This window comes from Nicotiana tabacum, chromosome 11 (assembly GCF_000715075.1).
Source record: "Nicotiana tabacum cultivar K326 chromosome 11, ASM71507v2, whole genome shotgun sequence".
Taxonomy (NCBI): Eukaryota; Viridiplantae; Streptophyta; class Magnoliopsida; order Solanales; family Solanaceae; genus Nicotiana; species Nicotiana tabacum.
Window position 1 is genome coordinate 157,828,616 of NC_134090.1, and position 22,293 is coordinate 157,850,908.

The window sequence follows — 22,293 nt, forward strand, 5'->3', positions numbered from 1 at the left end:
TAGATCGGGTATAGGCTTGTACCATTGGTTCTTGAAAGAAAAAGGGTTAAGGCTCAAAAGGGTTAGCTAAGGATTATATCATTGGTAGGCTATGGAATTGTTCGACTATTATTTGGATCAAGAAGAGCCTATAATCACTTCTCAAATCGAATTTCACTCAAAATTTCGCCTCAAAAAACATTCAGGACAAGTTCTAGACCATTGGCTCGGGACTTGGACTCACAATTCGATTTCTCACCACACACACTCAAGAATTGCTAAAGACATAGAGTCGGGGGCCCACAATAACCTTAGACACGATTGAGTACACAATAGTCCTGAAAGACCACATGATGTTTGTTTGGTCAAAACAAGAGTCTCAAGGCTACTACTTTCACCATCCTAAATACAGCCCCTTGTCTTTGACCATGGGATCAAAGACAAATGTGTTAGGCCCAAGTGAAACTTTACTTGAGGTACCCTTAACTATAAACTACTAAAAAATGGGAGAAAAATAAAAAATGGACTCAAACCCTTAAGAAGGTTGTCACTCCATCCATCATCGGGAAGAGCCACCCGGTTCGCACAATACTCCACCCTTGGGAAGAACCATGGCATTAAGAAAATTAAAGGTTTATTAAAAGCGCCAAAAACCGAACAAAAAGGCTATGAGCCTATCTACTAAGATAAGAATGAAAAATTTGTACGAAAATAGAAAATAGAATGAATATTTACAATAGGGGATTAGAATATACAACGGGGGATGAATATGTATACAAAAATGTAACTGTATATACAGACCAAAGAGAAGATAAAAAGTGCGATAAAAGTAACTAAATGTAAAGTTATATACAGACCAAATAAAAAAATCAACAGAAGCATAAACTAAGTCAACTAATATATACAATCATCCAGATAAAAAGTAGGGCACACCCCCACAAATAAAAGCTGGCATTGTCCCCAATGCCACTACACAAATAAGCATCAAGAATCAAAAGGAAAGGATATAGGAGCTCCCTAAGCCTCGTCTGTCTACATGGGAACATGAGTGGTCCCCTGGTCCTCTGTATGTACGGGTACCTCAGACTGGTTCCCGATCTCCTGCTGCTCAGCTGCTGGGACTGGGGCCTGGACCTGTATAGGCTGAATATCTGGAACATCCTGTGGCTGACTGGGGGAAACCTCCGGTGGGTCCACCAACTGGATGATCGCCTCATCTGCACTAGGGAGCTTGCTCTTCTTCTTTGGAAGCCTCTGTGTCTGCTCCTGCTGTGGCTATGCTACTGGTGCTGCTGCTGGGGCTGGATCCTCAAATAGCAAGTCTAAAGGCAGCTGGTCTACCTTTAGTTTGTCAACACCCTCCCTCAGCACCTTCACAGACTCCTTGGAAGCTCGTGTTTTGCGCAGCTTCTTGTGCTCCCTAGCAAGCTCCTTCAAGGCCTTGCCATGTGAATCCACTGCCTTAGCCAAGGCAGCTTGAGAATCGAGGATCTTTTGCTAGTTGGCAAGAATCTCCTTAAGTGAATCCTCGATAGACTGGGGCACCTGCACTGGCTGTGGTGCCGACTGAGCCGCAATGGTAGAAGTCAAGGTGGACAACTTGGATGAAGCAGTCGCCATCCAGTTGTTCAAGCTATGAAGTGTCTGGCTCAGCCGGTGGGCGGTGATAGGATGGGCCCGGGAAGATGGAATCCCCGGGCCAGCTGAAGTCGAGGGACCAGCATGAGTGGAGGGCTCTAGCGCAACTGGCTCTTCAGACTAGCCGGTTGGGGCAGAAGCAGGCGGCTTGTAATTTTTGTCATTGGGGTTGTCTGACCCCTTCAAACTATACCATGAAAACGGAGTCACAGGTTTGACCTTTATGTCAAAAGGTCTCTTCTCCACCTCCAGGTCCCGGAAATACATAGTGAGGGTGCTGGGAAAAGGGTAGTTCTGGTCATGCTCAACCCCCACTGCAGAAATGACGCAGGACATCACATTGCCCACGTTGATAGGATATCCTGCCATAATAGAAGCAACAAGAATAGCCCGGGCAAGTGGAATAGTTTGATCATGGGTAGTGGGGTCGAGCCGACTGCACATAAAAGTCAACCACCCTCTAGCCTCAAAGTTGAAAGTTCTCCGAAGTATTTTGACCCCTGCTTGCAACCACTCTGGAACCGTACTCGGGATTGCCAGGTATGAAGCTAACCACGGACGAACCTCCTATCCCATTACCAACTTTTCATTGTAAAGGGACTCATCTTCATCATTGAACCCCGGGTATTCATTTAGTGTCTTCTCGATAAATACCACATTTTTGTTTCTCACTTTTGTCACCTTAGTGCCCTTTAAGATGTGGGCCACATTGCTATAGAACTCCTTGACCATATGCTCATTCGCCTTCACATAATTATCTTTAAAGAACTCCTAACCCACCCGAGCCTGAAACTATCTATGTACATTGGGGTGTAGGGGTAGGAGGTCTTTGTCAATGAAACTCCTTTCAAGAATCAATTTCTGTGCCGGTCACCATTCCCTAAACTTGTGGAATGCCACCTGGCTGACGAATCTATCCTCCCAAACAGCGGGATTCCTAGTCCGGTCAACACCCCAACCGGTGGCACACCACCCCCGATAACTCCCCATCTCCCTCATCACCTCTTGCACCCTCTCCAAAAATTGATGTTGTGGGAGAGGTAGAGCATTCATCCTCACTACCTGCCGCTGAGACCTCAGACGACCTAGAAGAAATGTTGATTGAGGCTCGAGCATCGGGGGAAGATGGGGAAGTGTCTCTATGTATGGCGTTCTCTGGATATGGGATGTATAGAGGGACTGAATCTGAAGAGATCTCCCGGGAGGGCTCGTACTCACTCCCCGAGGTGTCAAGGGCTCTATCAGCCGCTTTGATTGCTTTCCTCATGTCCTTTATGTTTTGTCTAGCTTGGGGAGTGAGTTTTACCATCCGTTGCTTCCCTCCCCGGGAGAAATTACCTCGGCTGGGTTGTTTGGCACCTTTACCTCGTTGTTTGACCATTATCTGCAAGTATACACATCTAACATGGTTAGTATCAACAAAGGCAGTGAAACAAGTCTTGAAATTGAATTGCAGACAGCAGGTTAAATGTTGCAGAAATAGTTGCAGAACATGGCACCACAGCCCGCACAAATAGGAGTGTGGCCGCACTGGGGGCACCGCGGACCGCGCAAAGGCGATGCGAAAAGACAGTGCAAGCTTTGTTATGCCGAAACCGCTGTTCGCATTGGGACAAGGCCCTGGACAACATCTCTTTGATTCTCACCACCGCGGCCCACACAAAAAGTATTGTGGCCGCATTGGGGAACCACGGACCACATAAAATTGACCACGGTTCGCACTGATGTAAGGACTGTAACACCACCTCTCTGAATCCAACCACCGCGACCTGCACAAAGTAGAACCGCAGCCGCGGTGGGCCAGCGCAGACCGCATAAAGTGCAATACGGCCGCGCTGGGCATAGGTTCAATTTCAATCACTTGGGCACCACGGTCCGCGCAAAATGGTAATGCAGACCGCGTCAGGGCACCGCGGACCGCACAAAGGTGACCGCGGGCCGCGGAGAGTAATTTGCACAGACACTAAGTTAGGGTTTCATTTTTTTGCACAGTTGTTCAAATTTGTTCACCTACTTTGTCCCTACTCACTTGCCCAACCATTATGCATATTTAACACACAAATCCAGCATTTAAAACTACCTTAAACTAACAACTAAAATAAAGAAGAAGAAACTAACGAGAAGGAAAAGAAGTTATGAGCTAATGATAATAAAATAAAACAAAATTAATCAAGTAAATGTACAAGGACTGAGTGAAACATTACCAGATGAGAAAATAAAATGTAATTAGTCAATCTTAAGCAAGAATCACGGTCAAGAGAGGTTATGAATAGTACTTTTATTTCTCTGAGTGTAAAAAGTTCGAAAAAGGTAAATAGTGACCCATGAGTTCTATTTATAGAAAACAATGGGACCCAGCCTTACCTACCAGCGCGGCCGCACAAAATCGACCACGGACTGTGCTGGGTTTGTTCAAAATGAAGCTCGAGTAGGCAACCTCCACGGACCGCACAAAACAGACCGCGGCCGTGGAGGTCCACCGCGGACCGCACTAAATGGAATGCGGCCGTGGTGGCAAACTTCAGAGATTACCACTTTTGACCATCAACAGTGCGGACCGCACAAAAGCAACCGCGATCGCACTGGCAATCTTCAGAGACTGTTCAACTCTTTTTTTCAAACTATTTTGCACTACATTAACTCAATCCCTGCAACATCTCACAATCAGTTAGCTCAAAAATCAAACCTACACTACCAAGAAAACACAGAAAACAACAAAAAGGAAAAAAAAGACATGGGTTGCCTCCCAAGCAGCGCCTGATTTAACGTCGCGGCACGACGTATGTTACCAGCACATCACTTTAGATGGAGAAGTGCCACCACGTGGCTATCATCAAATTTCTCAAGATAATGCTTGACCCGATGTCCATTGACTCTGAATACTTCACCATTCTTGTTCCTTAGATCAAGAGCACCAAATGGGGTCACGAACACAACTTCAAACGGCCCACTCCACTTTGACTTGAGCTTACCCGGAAACAGACGAACCGGGAATTGAACAAGAGAACCATATCTCCAACCTTGAACTCCTTGACCCCAGCATATTTATCGTGAAGTTACTTCATTTTGTCCTTGTACAAGGATGAGCTGGAGTAGGCATGAAATCTAAACTCATCAAGCTCATTAAGTTGTTCAACCCGGAGATTTGCCGCAACATCCCATTCTAAGTTCAACTTCCTCAAAGCCTACATGGCCTTGTGCTCTAATTCCACCGGAAGATGACAAGCTTTCCCAAACACTAACCGGTATGGTAACATACCAATCAGAGTTTTGTAGGCCGTCCAATAAGCCCAAAGAGCATCATCCAACTTTTTTGACCAATCGGCCCTATTAGCATTGACAGTTTTAGACAAGATACTCTTAATTTCTCTGTTGGAGACTTCCACTTGGCCACTAGCTTGAGGATGATAGGGGGTCGAAACCTTATGATTGACATCGTACTTAGAAAACAACATGTCGAAAGCCTTGTTGCAAAAGTGGGACCCCCCATCACTAATGATAGCACGAGAAGTGTCAAACCTTGTGAAGATACTCTTTTTCAAAAATGCCACAACACTCCGGGCTTTATTGTTGGGCAAAGCCACGGCTTCAACCCATTTTGAGACATAGTCCACCGCCACGAGAATGTAAGTGTTCCCACAAGAGCTCACAAAAGGACCCATGAAATCAATGCCCCAAACATCGAAAATATCCACTTCGAGAATTGTATTGAGGGGCATCTCATCCCTTTTAGAAATTTCGCCGGCTCTTTGGCACTCATCACATCTCTTCACCAAATCGCCCGCATCTTTAAATAGGGTAGGCCAGTAAAATCCGTAACTAAGCACTTTAGAAGCCGTTCTCGCCCCACCATGATGGCCACCATAGGTAGAGGAATGGCAAGCCTCCAAAATACCCAATTGTTCCTCCTCCGGGACACATTGTCGAATCACACCATCCGTGCAAATCTTGAACAAGTATGGTTCATCCCAATAGAAATCCAAAATATCCCGCTTGAGCTTATTCCTTTGGTTAGAAGAGAGCTCACACAGGATTATTCCGGTCATAAGGTAATTGGCGACATTGGCAAACCATGACATATACTTCATTGACACCGCAAGGAGTTGTTCGTCGGGAAATGAATCATTGATCTCAAGGCCGTCACAAGGCCTCCCCTCCTCTTCCAAACGGGACAAGTGGTCCGCCACTTGATTCTCACGACCCTTCCGGCCAACAATTTCTAGATCAAACTCTTGAAAAAGTAGCATCCATCTCATCAATATTGCCTTGGAGTCCTTCTTGGTTATCAAATACCTAAGGACGGCGTGATCGGTGTGCACTATAACTTTGGCCCCCATAAGGTAAGGTCGAAACTTTTTCATAGCAAACACAATAGCCAATAATTCTTTCTCGGTGATTGTATAGTTTCTTTGAGCCTCATTCATGGTCTTGCTTGTGTAGTACACCGGATGAAACATCTTGTTGATTCTTTGGCCCAAAACAGCCTCAACTGTAATGTCACTAGCATCACACATGAGCTCAAAAGGCAAGCTCCAATTTGGTGTGGTAATGATGGGGGTAGAAGTCAACTTGAGTTTAAGAAGCTCGAATGCTTGCATACAACTCTCATCGAACAAGAACTTTGCATCTTTCTCTAGCAATTTGCACAACGGATATACCACTTTAGAAAAATCTTTTATGAACCTCTGGTAGAAACCCGTGTGCCCAAGGAAACTCCTTACCCCTTTGACAGAAGTAGGGGAGGGATCCTCGAAATAACCTCAATCTTGGCCTTATCAACTTCACTTCCTCGCTTCGAGATTTTGTGACCCAACACTATACCTTCTTCTACCATAAAATGACACTTTTCCCAATTGAGAACAAGGTTGGTGTCTTCACATCGGGCCAACACTTTATCCAAGTTTACCAAGCACTCCTCAAAAGAATCCCCAACCACGCTGAAATCATCCATGAAGCCCTCCAAGGTATCCTCCACCATGTCGGTGAAAATAGCCATCATGCAACGTTTGAAGGTTGCCGGAGCATTACATAATCCAAATGGCATTCTAGAAAAAGCGAATGTGCCATAAGGACATGTAAAGGTGGTCTTCTCTTGGTCCTCTGGGGCAATTAGAATTTGATTGTACCCCCAGTAACTATCCAGAAAACAATAGAAAGCCCGACCCGCAAGACGATCAAGTATTTGGTCAAGGAATGACAATGGGAAATGATCTTTTCTAGTCACCTTGTTCAGCTTCCGGTAATCCATACAAGCTCTCCCCCCGGTGACCAATATAGTGGGAATGAGCTCATTGTTTTCATTGGTCACCATGGTCATACCACCCTTTTTCGGCACACATTGCACCAGAGAAGTCTACGAACTATCAGAAATAGGATAAACCACCCCAGTATCTAACCACTTGATAACCTCTTTCTTCACCACCTCTTGCATCGCCTCGTTTAGTCTTCTTTGATGCTCCAAGGAAGGCTTTGCATCCTCCTCCAAGATGATTTTGTGCATGCAAAATGCGGGGCTTATTCCCCGAATATCAGCTAGATTCCATCCGATTGCCCTTTTCCGCTTTTGAAGAACCGTCAAGGTGGCCTCAACCTACATGTTAGTAAGGCAAGAAGAAAGAATAACAAGTAAAGTAGAATTTGAACCCAAGAATTCATACCTGAGGTGTAGAGGAAGTGGCTTCAACTCCAACACCGGTGGCTCCTCAATCGATGGCTTTGTTGGTGGAGTTTTGCGGTTTTCAAGATCCAAAGATAGCCTCCTAGGCTCATATGAATATGAACCCATACCATGCAATGCATTCACGCACTCCACTCTACTAGCATCATCATTGACATCCATATTAAGAAGCACGGCCTCAAGGGGATCTTTAATATGGATCATGGAACTTGTGTCATCCACAATCACAGCTGTGACAATGTCCACAAATGAACACACCTCCGTGCTATTGGGTTGTCTCATTGATTTGCAAACATGGAATACCACCTTCTAATCCCCCACTCGGAAAGTCAACTCACCCGCTTCAATATCAACCAATGCCTTCCCCGTAGCTAGGAAAGGTCTACCAAGAATAATCGGCACTTCAAAGTCCACCTCACAATCCAATATGACAAAGTCGTCTGACAGTATAAACTTATCCACCCGGACAAGTACATCATCGATTATGCCCAAAGGTCGTTTCATCGATTGATCCGCCATTTAAAGTCTCAATGAGGTGGGTCGAGGTTGTCCAATTCCCAAAGTCTTGAAGGCCGAGTATGACATCAAATTTATGCTAGCCCCTAAGTCACAAAGGGCCTTGGCAAAATCCGCACTTCCGATAGTACAAGGGATAGTAAAAGCTCCGGGGTCCTCAAGCTTGGGTGCCATTGAATGCACTATGGCACTCACTTGATGAGTCATTTTAATTATTTCACACTCCATCGACTTCTTCTTTGTTACCAAATCTTTCATGAACTTAGCGTACCCCGGCATTTGCTCAAGTTCCTCCACCAAAGGCACATTGATTGTGAGGCTCCTCATCATGTCAATGAACTTTTTGAATTGATTGTCACTCTTTTGCTTTGCTAACCATTGAGGATAAGGTGGAGATGGCCTAGGCAAAGGTGCCTTGGCCTTTGGTACAATTGGCTCGGGCGTGTCAATCGTGTGTTCCCTAGACGAGTTCACAGCATCTTGGGTCTCTACCTTGGCTTCATCATCAATATCAATCCGCACATCATTGTTCATATTTTGATTAACCACATCATCAACAATCAAAGGTACATCATCATCCCGTAACTCAACATCTTCATCCATAACTTGCTTTTGCTTTGAGGCATTTACATTACCGCCTCTCCCACTTCTTGTTGTAACCGCCATCACATGATTATTATTCCCACCCTTCGGGTTCACTACCGTATCACTTGGTAGCGCACCCTTGGGATGAGTATTCAACGCTTGATATATTTGGCCTAATTGCACCTCCAAGTTCCAGATAGATGTATTATGAGAAGCTAATTGGGCATCGGAATCTTGGTTCTTTTTCATCATTTGCTCGAACATGCTTTCAATTTGCCCAATATCACTCCCGGAGGAACTCGGACCTTGAGAAGGAAAAGGGGGTAAATTGTTCGGTTATTGGTACATGGGGGGCTTTTGAAAGCCTTGCCCCCAGTTGCCTTGGTTCTTGTTATTGTTCCACACTCCTTGGTTGTTATTGTTGCCCCAATTATTTTTATTACCATTCTAATTCCCTTGGTTGCTTTGATTACCCCAATTGTTATTTTGGTTGTTATTATTCCAATTGCCACCACCTTGTTGTTGATTATTGTTATTCCAATTACCTCCGCCTTGTTGTTGATTGCCCCAATTTCCTTGAGGACGCCATTGTTGATTCGAAGAGTTGCCTCTATTCCCTTGGTAGTTATTGACATATTGGACCTCTTCGCTTTGGTCATCATAGCACTCATTTGAATAACCACCACCATCATTGTTGTTGTCATATTGTTCACAATTACCTTGAGGATGTTGCCCTCTTTGCCTCCTTTTCAACATAGAAACACCTTCCATTGCATTGACTTGGTGCGGGTTTTGGACTTGTTGCAATTGCGCCTTTGTCAATTGATTCATAGTTGGTGTAAGCTCGGCAGTAGCTTGGCCATGATCGTGCAATTCCTTGTGCAAATGGATGACCGTAGGGTCACCTTGGGGCACATTTTTTCGGCTTTGCCATGCCGAAGAGGTGTCGTCCATATCATCAAGTACATCACATGCCTCTTGGTAAGAAAGTTTCATAAAGTTCCCTCCGGCCAATTGGTTCACAATACATTGATTCGCGGTGTTGATGCCTCGATAAAAGGTTTGTTGAATCATAGCCTCAGTCATGTCGTTATTAGGGAACTCTGTCACCATTGTTCTATATCTTTCCCATATCTCGTGCAAAGGTTCCGTTGACTCTTGCTTGAAGGCTAGAATTTCATCCCGAAGAGCCGCCATATGACTTGGAGAAAAGAACTTAGCAATAAATTTGTCTGCCAATTCATCCCATATTGTAATAGAATGATTGGGGAGCCTTTCTAACCAATCCAATGCTTTACCCCGAAGAGAGAACGAGAAAAGCCTCAATCTCAATGCATCCTCGGACACGTTTGTCTGCTTGCTACCCCAACATGTATCCATGAACCCCTTCAAGTGCCTGTAGGCATTTTGATCGGAGGCCCTCGTGAAATACCCTCTTTGCTCGAGCAAGGTCAACATAACATTTGTGATTTGAAAGTTCCCCACCCGGATTCGGGGAGGCACAATAGCACTGGCGTATCGTTAATTTGGTAAAACTCTGGGAGCCACTCTCGGCGGTTGCGGAGGAGGGTCTGGAATATTGTTGTTCTCATTTGCATTTCTATTGGCATTTCGGCCCCTCCGTGGAACTTGAGGTAAGACCTCATCTTGTTCTAGATCCTCTACCTCCTCCCCCGCTATCACGTTGCCGAGAGGGTCATTTGCATTAAGAGCCATTTGTACCTCATTGATCTATACAAACAAAATTAGTAAACAAGAAGGAAAGAGAAGCAAAACACAAAACTAAATAAACAAATAGTCAACACCGTAAGCTCCCCGCCAACGGCGCCAAAAAAAGGTGATCGCTGCCAACTCGATGCTACACTAAGGTATGTAGAGCGGGTCGCAATAGCTTTTACACGATATGTGAGTCGGGATCGAATTCCTCAGGGAGCTAGTAGTGGAGTTGGATTGTCTGTCTATCCTAGAGATGTGTTTGTACTCCTAATGTCACTTCAAATATTTTTGGGTTTTCGAACTATAACTATTTTTATAAAACTATCGATTAACACTAAATTATGCTACGAGAATATTGCTAAATTGTATCTAATGGGAAGAAGGGCACTAGGGTCGTGACACTACCTAGGTGGCTAATTGACGGGTAGATGTTACTAAGGTTCGATTGACATAATTGGGGCTTATGCTATAACCATTGCACAATTTTACCCACTCTCACACCTCTCGGTAGAGAAAGTGACTTTGCCCAATTGACTCTCTCGAGACCAAATGGATAGGCAAATTAGACCAATCAACTAGGGTTCAAGTGGGGTAATTACTCTCTTGAGGTTTAACCTGTTAATTGGGACTATCATTTCTCATGAGTCCATCCCAATTCCTTGTTGGGTCAATTTTGGGGTTATAGGCTTTCTCTCTCAAGAAGAGTTAAACCCACAAAGCTTGAATCAGTATTTGCAACCACCAATTCTAGATTAAAATATAAAATCAACTCAAATAGCAAACACCCATATTTAATCTATCAACCAAAATAACAAACACCCATATTTAATCTATCACTAGATGACAACACCCATCAATTACCCATACTAGGGTTGAGCCATAACCCTAGCTAATGGGTTTAGCTACTCATGCTAGATAAAGAAATTGAAGAAATAGATGAAGAACTAAGCATATTAATTAATTGCTAAAACTAAATTACAAGAATCTATTGTAAATGTAAAGCAAAAGTGCCAAAAATGGCTACAAAATATGTTCTCACGAGCGCAGCTTTCCACTAATGTATCTGATTACCTAAAAAATGGTAAAATGTTCTATTTTTACGAGGCTGGAAAAATTAGACAAAAATACCCATGCGAGGTCAGTGCGGGCCACATTAAATGGACCGCGGCGCACTGGGCTCACTCCTACTTTTCTGAACTTGGACTCCGCAGACCGCGTAGAACGGACCACGGTCGCGGAGGGAGATGGCACGGCCCGCGCAACCACGACCGCGGACCGCATGGCACTGGCTTTGCAAACTTCATCTCTCTGAACCTCATGACTGCGGACCGCACAAAAGAGTAGTGCGGTCGCGGAGCCTTCACCGCGGACCGCGAAATGTGTACCGCAGCCGCGCTTCTTCTAGCATGATTCACCAATTCTCTGAACCACCTAGTGCGGCCGGATTGCACTTTGCGCGGTCCGCACTAGGCCTTCTTTTCTTAAATTTCTTGGTCTTTGATACTTGAGCATGTTTCACTCCTTTTTGAGTCGATCTTTGACATTTCGTCACTTTGTCGATCGAACTTGCGATCAAGCACAATTTGTGAGCCTTTTAGGACTATTTTGTAACAATATATGATCAAAGCATATGCAAGTAGGGGAATAAAACATGTTAAAATTCTAACTTATCATCGGTACACCCCTAGTGAGCATAGTCGACTATAAATTATGTATCGGGCTACACGCCGTAGTGGTTACTATGATTTTTATTACTATGAGATAATAATGAGCCTGAGTGCTGAGAGTGAGTATTGAGTGACGAAAGTTGAGTCACGAGTGAGAGAGGCTGCCCGAGGGGCCATATTCTGAGTGAGACATTGCCCGAGGGGCCCAGTTATGTTATTTTCACTGATTTCACTTTTCTTTTGAAATAAACATCTGTTGTAAGAAATTGCTAAGTATATGATTTCAAGCATTTAAACTGGAATTGATGAGTTTTCGACAAAAACTGGTTTTTAAACTGTGGAATTTGATCTGTTATCCTGTTGTTTATTTAGTTATATGATTTTTAACTGCTCGTCACTGCTTTCAGACCTTATTTACTTTAGTTACTTACTGAGTTGGTGTACTCACGTTACTTCCTGCACCTTGTGTGCAGATCCAGGTGCCCCAGTGGTAGAGTGAGGGTCCTCAGCTGATTCAGAGGTTGCCGGAGATTTCAAGGCAGCCGCATGGCGTCCGCAGCCCTGTTTTCTCCTTCTTATCTTGTTCTTTTCCGCGTATTCTAGACTTTTGTTGTATCAGACAGTCAGTTATGTAGTAGAGGCTCTAGACTCGTGATACCAGATATTTGGGGCTGTGTAGTTCATGTTTATTTGACTTCCGCTTATATTTTGTTATTTTTAAACACTTATTATGGAAATTGGTATTTAAACATGTGTTAGAAAATGGTTTTATAAAAGGAATTCGTTGTAGTTAATGGTTTGGGTTGGGTTGCCTAGTAATATGATAGGCACCATCACGATCGGGTATTTGGGATCGTGACACCTTTATTTTTGCTTGACTCTAAAAATTAGTTTCATGAATCATGATGACAAGTTTTAATTGTCTATTATACATTTGGTTGATAGAATACAACTTCAAAAGAGTAATACCAAAGCTATCGAACTGCACAAACTAAAATTAAAAAGTACAAAATTGAACCATATATAATTTATTTTAATATGCTATTAGTATACCTTTTTCAAAGTCGAAAATCGAAAATATTGAACTGAAGTCTGTCAAAACTGTACCAAACCGACCAATGAACACCCTAATATTTGTCGTTTTGTCGTTTTCCAATTTGTGCTTAATAATTTTATGTATATATATTAGTAATTGTAAAAAAGTACTTAATACATTTAGACCCGCCTATAACAACATCCTTATATAACAACCATTCACTATAAAAGTCACATTTTTCTTGAAACCTATTTTTATGTTCTGTTCTAATATATATTTTCTATAACATCATTTCACTATAGCAGCCAAAAAATATCGGAACAAACGAGGTTGTTATAGAGAGGTTTGACTGTAGCATATTTCTAAAATACACTTACAACTTATTATCAATTTCAATAATTTTATCCAAACATGTAACTGTCTATTCATAAAATCTGTTTCTAATACCTAAGAATTATTTTGGCTTGTTTGAGCCTAAGTTTTGAGCCTAAGTAGTGTAGATAGGAACAAAATGGATAAGCAGACTGAACAGAAGACAAAGCCCGTCTAGCTCAGTTGGTAGAGCGCAAGGCTCTTAACCTTGTGGTCGTGGGTTCGAGCCCCACGGTGGGCGTATTTTGCCTTACTGGTTTTTAAAGGGAATTCTTTCTTTTTCTGAACAATATCGAACTGCAGTTCAGGCCCATCTATATTTTTAGGCTTCTATTAGTCATGTCAACAACATTCTTCTGAGCCCAAACCTTGATTGCCTTGGGCCTTTCTGCTCTCTTCTTTGTATAATGTTTCTTTTTAAGATTTAATATAAAAATTTAAATATTAGGGTTATTTAACTATATAATAATAAGTGGAAGTGCCCTGGTACGACGAAGGGTATCTCCGTAAATAAAAGTTGTTTGATGGATAAATCCATATGTTCCTTCTTCCGGAGCAACAAACCCAATTTCTTGAATTGGTTTATGTATTTCATATCTTATTTTATTATGTATTTTTATGGTACTAATATATCGGCTCCTGTTGTTTTTTTGAGTCGAGGCTCTCCTGGAAACGGTCACTCTATTCTTCGGGATAGAATTAAATTCTGCCTATATATTATCCTCCCCACCCCATATTTGCGGGATTATACTGTATCGTTGATGTCGTTGCTGGTTTGCTCTTTTTCGTGCCTCCATAGGGTTTTCTTTCAAATTTTCGAATTGGAGTCCAAATTGACCCTGCTGATTATCCTTTCTTTAAGAGAATTAAAGATCCATGTACATATTTCATAGGATTCAACACATTACTGAAGATCAGAGGAAATTCTGGTAACTGATCTCTGTTTTTCGATAGTTCTGATGTTCTTTCCTACATGCATGCGTCTATTATTTGCTTTCTCTCGCTGCCGTTCTTTCTTCTTCTGAGTTTTCTTCTTTTCTGTACTTCTGTTTCCGCTCAGGTTTTGTTTTCAATCTTCTGCTTCTCTGCTTAGTCCTCTTCTTTTTTGGTTTCTTTTGAAATTTTCTTGTGAACTTTCTGTTTCCTCCCTACTAATTAGCAGGGAGTCAGTGAATTTATACCGCATTTAATTTAAATAAATTTTTTGCGCTGCAGGTGTTCAAATCCTGTTTCACATAAAAATTTCAGGTTATGATTTTCCCTTATTTTCAACAAGTTGCTCTTTGTGCTGCATGTGTTAGCTTGGTTGTATATTATTCTGGAAATATAATCTCTTTTTGATTTTTAGTTTTTGGTTTTTTCATTTGTTGTTTTGTTGCAGATTGTAGCTTGGTTCAGTATCTATACCATTTTAATGCTGGTTGTTTTGTTTGATTTTTCACGTATTCAACAATTTTTCGGATGGTTGTAGTATATGTCTCCCCTATTAGTTTTTCCTTCTTTTCTTGATCAGTCTTTGAGTTGCATCAACTAATGTTACTCTGTCCCTTTTTCTTGAAATCAAATACATTGGAGATTAACAGGTAAAAATCGGATAAACATAAGTGGTGAGCTTCTATTACTTATGTCCAACTTTAGTTGTGATAATTGTGTGAAGGAAGATTGCTTATATTGGCTTTATATTTTTCCTATTGAGATTCTCACCACTTTTTACTCTTGTAACTTCCACTGAGTTTTTCTTCATATATACTAGAACTATTCCAAATGGCATTTTATTCACTGAAAAAAGCCTAGACATTACATCTCCCATGCTAAAAATTCGTATGAGAATTAGAGTCACACATTATACTGTTACAAATATATACCTCCTCATTTTCTCTAAAAGTCTTAGGTTACTCAACAACTCCATGCAGTTAACAAGCCACAATTTATATACATGATGATAGCCGAAAGTGATTCTTTGGTGGACTGTTGTCAATTTGTTATCATAATATTTTGAGAGAATATGGAATCTTGTACTGTGATGGTTTTAAGATTTTACTTTTGGTTGCAAATTAATACTACCTCTTATTTATTGCTTTTATAACTTGGCTATAACAAATAAGTAGCATCTTTAGATAATTTACTGTATATATTATGGTTACAGGAGAGTTACATGTCAAACCTCCCAATGATGATTTTCTTTTTTCGTCTAGCCTTGTGCACCGGCCTGCCCTTTTAGAAGTGTTAAGTTCTAGAACTTCAAAGAAGGATAATGCTTTCAAGTAAATGGTCCAAAAGGTTTGCACACTAATTACTAATTTTCAAGTTGTCTTCAAGGAAAAATTAAATTTGCATTTAACATATGAGTCCTTTCTGGTACATATTGCTTTCGTTGTCATTGAGCTGAAAAACAAACAGTAAAATACCTGTTATATTAAAAGAAGAAAAATAATTAATTTTGGCATAAAAATAGGTTGATTATGGCTGTGAAGTGGGCATGTAATTCTTCTAAATTAGGTCCATACTTTTAGTTTTTATATGACACTTTTTGCTCTTTCTTTTAAGCATTTGGTTTACTATCTAATTCTATGTGCAGTTTGTTTAATTGGCTGATCGAACTGGCCGGCGAACAATTTACTGTTTCTGAAAATTTGGCCATCAAAGAATACAAAGTGATATCAAAATCAACCACCTCCAAAAGTTAATGGATGGCTCTGTAGAGCTTAGCTTTTGACAAGTAAGTTCTTATTAAAGTTATGTAGATTCTCTATTAGTCTTGTGATATTTAAGGAGTCCAATAAAGGCAACTTTGATGCTTTATGATGTGATTATGAGCCAACTTGAGAGTAGATCATTTACTGGTAAGCTTTGGAAAAAATTACAGCGGTTGTTGAAGCATTTTTACTTGGGGGTATGCAGTTTTTTATTTGAAAATTTGATGTTTTGACAAGATAGACATCAAACAATGAGAATTGGGTTTTCTATTTCTTCATATTAGGAGTTCAAAATGTTAAAAGGAAAAAGGCATCCAAACTTTCATTGAGCTTTGAACGCGTGTGAGGAAGTTTTATGTATTGTCTAGAAACCTTTTAGTTGCAGCTAAAGTCGAATGTTGATGGAGAAAGAGGATATTTGACAGAGAACACATGGATTAGCGTCAATTTTAAGCAGATTATTTTGCATGATGAACGATTCATAGGAAGTAGGCTTACCTATGCCATGCATGTTCACGCAGGTGCATGAAGCGCCTCAGTAGTCTATGACATAAATGTGAAACTTAAACGGGTATATGCTAAAAATGGTAAATAAAAAAGAGGTTGTAATTGTGCTCCTCTTTACTTACTCAACAAAACTCTAAAATTTTATACTTGATCAATTTTCACTTATTTTTCCTTAAACGAGAAAAGTAATTTAGATAAAATATTGTAGAACATGAATGAAATAAAATAAATAGAGTTGGGTGTACCTCTCAGATGGAGGAATTGAGTAGAGGTGAGAACTTCAATCTTTATGTGTTCTATTGGCATAGCCCTCTCTGTTGCAAAGGAAAGCATCAGGGGGGTTAAACGTTGTTATAGATGTGTCATGCTTGATTTCTTTGTTTAGCTCACCAGGTTCAAGATATGGCTTTTATGGATTATAATAAAGTACACAGGGTAATTATAGGTGAATTATTTTACATAGTAGTGATCTATGTTCTTTGGCAGATAAGATAGCAAAATAGTACTGCTTTGGTGGACGTTAATTAAGATATTTTATGTTTGTTCAAGTTGGATAGGATTTTACTCTACAATTAAGTATTGCATGTTCAATCTCTAGGTATTTCATAGTCATCCCTCTCTTTACTTTGACTCGATGTGATCTACTTATTTTGCCGCTTCATATTTTATACCAGGTTGGGAGGGTTGAGTTTGAAACTTTTGAGAAGGTGACCATGGAATTGGGATAACTTGAAGTTTCTTTTGCCAAACAAGTAAGCACTGTATAACAACCATCGATGTACATTCTTTTGCATACTGCATACAATACATGTTTTTGGTGATATTTAGAATTTAACTGGAATATCTCATAGTTATTTTGAAAAAAATACTCTCACATGAATGAGTGCACTATCTAGGAAGCCAATGTGGCAAAACAAAAGAAGTAGCTTTAGCAAACATAAGAGAGCACAGTTTAATTATGGCGACTCCCTTAATGGTACTAGCATCCTGTTGAATGTTCCTTGTGGTCAAGAAGAGCAACAATTTATGGTGGAATGTAATACCCTATACAAGAAAGTGAAAAACTATGTCAATCTAGGGGAATATTATCAGTAGATGAAAAAGGAAAAGGAGAAAAAACATATCTGAGTTGCTTCAGAGTTTTCTTCACTAGATCGTAGCTTCTTCCGAAGATGGTATCTATTTATCCTGCAATCACAGACTTAGGAATGGGTCCCCTTTGCTGTACAAATTCAAGCCTCAATGGCTTTCTGTACAAGCCATAAACTGGAGAGACCATTTGAAAGAAGGACATGCTAAAAGAAAGTAATAAGAGTCAATATGTCACTTATTTCATAACGTCTCTCTACATAAGCTGCTAACATTTATTAAAACCAATACTCACTGTTCTCTTCAAGCATCTAACAGAAAAATTCACAATTAAACAATGGTTGAAGAGATTACTAGCTTTCAGAAAGTCAAGATTCATTAAGTAGAAAAGCCTCAGGTTGTAAATTACATGTTGAAGGTACCATTGCTAAGCTACACTATATCGTGATATTAATCCAGTATTATAGTTTTACCGTTGACCCCACTATTGGGATTATACTGGGTTTGTTGTTGTTGTTGTTGTATAGTTTTTACCGTGGACTGCTTTTTATTGGAAGTTCAGCCACTATCCTCAACACAAGTTCATTTGACGGCCACTGTTATTGGTAAAGTTCCTTTTCCGTTTTTCTGGTAGGTTCAAATGCCATTGAATATTTGATTATGGTATAACGTTGAATCGTATAGGTGAAAAGGGCTAATAGCATGTTCTAAGATGGTGCACTTCATGCGGGCGATGAGTGATATTGGATAATGGGAGGAAGAAGTATTAGCATGTTTCTTTCTTAAAAAAGAAAAAGAAATTATAGCATATTACATGATGAAGTTCATGCTGATTATTGCCACTAGCTCTGTCTGGAATGATTTTTTCCTACTATATTATTGCTTAGGTAACTTGCATATGGTCCATGTACCATATAAATATAATTTTTCCTACTATGTTATTTCTCAACTAACACTTAACTTTGCTGGGGCGGAGAAGGAAAAAGCACAACGATTTTTTTTTTTGGCTGAAAAGCGCAACGAAAATTTCCAGCTCTCATCTTGTGGCTTTGACAACACAACTACCAATTAAGGTTGATGATGTTTGTGGGAGTACAAGTAGATATCATTCAAGATTAAATTTTTGCAGTGAATTGCCAATGCTATTCTTGCTGCCACTATTCTTGCTGCACTTAGTAAATAGTTTCTAACTTTTAGGGGTGAGATGAGCAACAACATTCTGTTATATTTCAGCTCTTTACATGTCCTGTATAAAATTTTCACGGCATTTGGCTTTTTTCTTGCTTGAATGTAGCAATATTGTAGCAATATGGGTGTTTCAACTAGGTTAACTATTGAAAATTTTCCATCGTTGATAATCTAAGATTTAGCTAGACTTGGTACGATATGTTTTGATTCTAATGCTTGATTTTCTTTTCATTCAGTGGATACCAAGATGAAAGCATGTGCTGTCAACTGCAGTTGTTAAAATTTATTTTTTTTTTCTTTTAATTGTAGCATCAATATTTGTATTAGTTGAACCACCACAAACATGAATAATCTAACTGTTTTTGTATCAATATTTAGTCAGCTTGATGGTATTGATTCCTTTTTTTTTTGGATAATCCTACTATACTATTAGAATAAGTATGACTTTGTCAGTGTCGGGCCACTTTCGTACACTGATGTAACGCATAGCCCGTGCACAGCACGGGCACGGGCTATCTAGTATTTCTTATAAATTAAATGTTTGAGTAGTCTTTCTTATCTTACTCGTTAATGACATTATAGTATAATCGTGTTTACCATTAAGTGAAGATAATGTAAAATAATGCACTTTTCAGCAACAATTATTGCACCCAAACCATTAGCTAGTTAGAGTTGGATGTACAAATCTTTAATATGCATTTCGTTTTATTTTAAGTCATTTCACTCGAGAATAAAGTTTACCTTAAAACGGATAACAATTGAATTTATACTGTGGTTTTAAATACATAAGATTTTACTTGGCACAAATTGAGAGAAAACGTAAATAGATATTGAAATTCAATAAAAATAAAGCAAACCAAATGAGATGTCTAGCTTTGATCCTCGAGCTGGGTCACCCTCGAATCAAACAAGTATTTTACTGAAATATATGAACAGAATAGCAAAGTATTTAGAGCTTAAGAAGATGGTGTATTGCTTTTTGTAACATGAATATGATGTCTTTACAAATGATCAGACCCCCTTTATATAGTGGGGGACTCCTACTTTTGGTACAATTCTAAATACAGTAAGAAATCCCATGATTAGCTAATTAACCGGCCTCTTCTTGATACGTGCTGAGATTTTCGCCGTGATCCTCGCCCAATTGCAAATATTTTGGCTTTCCGTTATTTGGCTCGGTAAGCCTTCCTCGATCTCGCTCGAACTTTATCTTGCTCGATCTCGGCCTTGGCTGATCTCGATTTCGATCGGTCCTTAAGTCACGAGCTTGTCAATCTAACTCCATGCCACAGTCCGGTACGACATGGGGTCGAACCTCGGCCTATCACACGCTGGTCTCGATTAATCATAAAAAAGGGCAAGCCTGATTTTGACCGTATACAGATAGTCCCCTCCTTTTTTGGATAGTAATGACAAGAAATGATTTGAGCCCTTGATCTTCACCTCGATATATCATGACGTAAGCATCATGACGTATGCAGCAAGTCGATACTCAAACGTCCCGTCGGTTATGATACCGAGGAATTAAATGTCTTTCAGTTGTTGTTGATCACTACCGGTTCTAAACCGTCGTCGTCTTCCTATATGAACCTTAGCCCTTCCCCATTCAAACTCTTACACTAGAAGTCTTTATTACTTTTGCTTTCCTTCAACAAATCCATCTACTTCTCAATCTCTGCATCCACGTTCCTTAAACTCTAAGCGAATCACGTATCATCTTCCGTTCTTTCTTCCCTTGTTCATCAATGGCTAAAACTTCCAAAACTGTTCCGAGGAAATTGCTTCTTCGTCCCGGCCGGCCTGCGATGGAGCCGTGGCAGAACCTCCCATAGAGGACTTCGTTCTGGCAAAGTGCCCCACTGCTGCTGATTTTAAGGTAGAGAATACACCTTCGGTACCAGGTTGATACGAACCGATGTCGAGGTACATATGCACAAATACCGATGATCTTCTCGACCAAGTTAAAGAAGACTCCAACTGGGTTGACAAGCAAGTGATGGTGCCCTCACCTGAGGAATCAATCACTACCCATGTGGAAGGGTTTCTAAGTGTTCACAATTATCCTTTCATATTGGGTTCTTTAGATCCTATCATCGTCACCTTTTGCAAGAGGTACGATGTGACCCTTGGCAAGATCCATCCATCATTCTGGAGGATCGTGATCCTCCTCCGATTTTTTGTAAGCAAGATTGATGGGTATCCTTTCACCCTCGATCACCTTATACATCTCTATAGTCCCGGGCTTTATCGAGGATGACTGATCAAACTTTACCGCCGAGCTACCTAACCCCTGTTCTCATGCATAGACAAGACCCGAGACTGAGGTTGGATGGGTCAATTTGTCCGAATAAGAACTTCAGACCTAATCCCTACTGAAGATATGCCGTTTCCTGAAAAATGGAACATGAATCATAAGTATTGCTTTGCCTTGAATATTTAACTTTGCCGTTTTACTCCTCATCTTCTTTCCTCATCTATGTTTTTTTTGGGTTGCAGCTGTGGCCCATATGCCAAAAGTAATCCCCTATCTCAGGCAATGGGTCGAGGGCTCGGTGTCGTAGAAGTTAAACTCTGAGCGTGCTTGGACGGAGTTATCAAATGGTCAATGGGAGGCCCGTAATCTTGGTAATTTTCTTTCTTAGAATGGTTACCATTCGAGCCTTGTATCGAGCTTACTCATCTTTTTTCACTTGTAGGCCACGAGAAAGACGTAGCAATGAGGCCCCCATCAGTTGAGGAAGAGGCACTTCCCTCTCTATCTGCCCCGAAGCAGTCCAAGGAGAAGAAAAGAAAATGGGCTCCGAGCCCTCCAGCCCCGGAAAAGAAAAGACTAGCGAGGAAGTCCTATAAGCCTAAGGGGAACATCATCCCTCTAACTTTGGAGTCAGTTCTTCGGCTTAGGGATGAGCTTAAAGGAGAAGAGGAAGAAAAAGACTCCAGGCTGGTGGCCCGTGTGCGAACTGGCGTTGATACTCAAAAAATCTCCGAGCTGGTGGGAGCTAATGCTGATCTGCCTCGACCTGATGAGCCCGAGGGGGAAGCCTCAACCGAAGTCCCCGAGCCAGAAAGAGCTGAAGTCGCTTCCCCTCGAGGTGAGAAGGCTATCGAAGAGGCGGGATGCTAATGTATCAACCATATCCGAGGCTCTCCGAGATGAAGGCGATGCCCCAAAATATTTACCTAAGGCGATAGGGATCGGAGACTCCCCTTCATTGCCTTCTTTCTCTGATTCGATGATCCAGGATGCCCAGGCGATGGAGACTTGCCACGGTGAAGGGGTCCCTGGGGCAGAAGACCCTTTCCGTGGTTGCTTTGTTGGAGTGGAAGATGTCACCGGCATGGGTGACTTGGAAGTACCGAGGAAGAGCTCGAATGAAGCCCCCTCAAGCTTTAAACTGAATGATCAGTTCCCGACCCCCAGCGTCGATCCCAGGCATAAACGATCAATTGTCATCTCGGTCCCAGAGGATGCTCAGGTTCTCTCTGCCCCCATAGGGGTGGCAAGCCACTTCCGATGTTTGGTCAGCGAAGAAGACCAAGCCAAGATGGATGAGGTGGAAACACCTTGTCTTTTCAATGAAACCCAACAAACTCTAAACCGGGTAATCCCAGATTTCCCTGTCAATT

At 41.1% G+C, this 22,293-nt stretch overlaps 1 long non-coding RNA gene and 1 other non-coding gene across 8 annotated transcripts; both read left to right on the top strand.

The window, feature by feature from the left end:
• Positions 1 to 13,354: 13,354 nt before the first annotated feature.
• Positions 13,355 to 13,427, top strand: TRNAK-CUU (transfer RNA lysine (anticodon CUU)). Its single transcript has one exon. It is a non-coding gene; the product is annotated as a tRNA-Lys (tRNA).
• Positions 13,428 to 13,683: 256 nt separating this feature from the next.
• On the top strand, positions 13,684 to 19,077 carry LOC107775649 (uncharacterized). 7 transcript variants are annotated; one of them, XR_012696828.1, is made up of 6 exons: positions 13,705 to 14,115; positions 14,402 to 14,434; positions 15,333 to 15,466; positions 15,765 to 15,905; positions 17,064 to 17,141; positions 18,006 to 18,819. It is a non-coding gene; the product is annotated as an uncharacterized LOC107775649 (long non-coding RNA). The 7 variants fall into 7 exon arrangements; XR_012696827.1 differs by having other exon boundaries at positions 13,713 to 14,115; positions 17,064 to 18,083; positions 18,163 to 18,819; XR_012696826.1 differs by adding an exon at positions 18,903 to 19,077 and having other exon boundaries at positions 13,714 to 14,115; positions 17,064 to 18,083.
• The last annotated feature ends 3,216 nt before the right edge of the window (positions 19,078 to 22,293 follow it).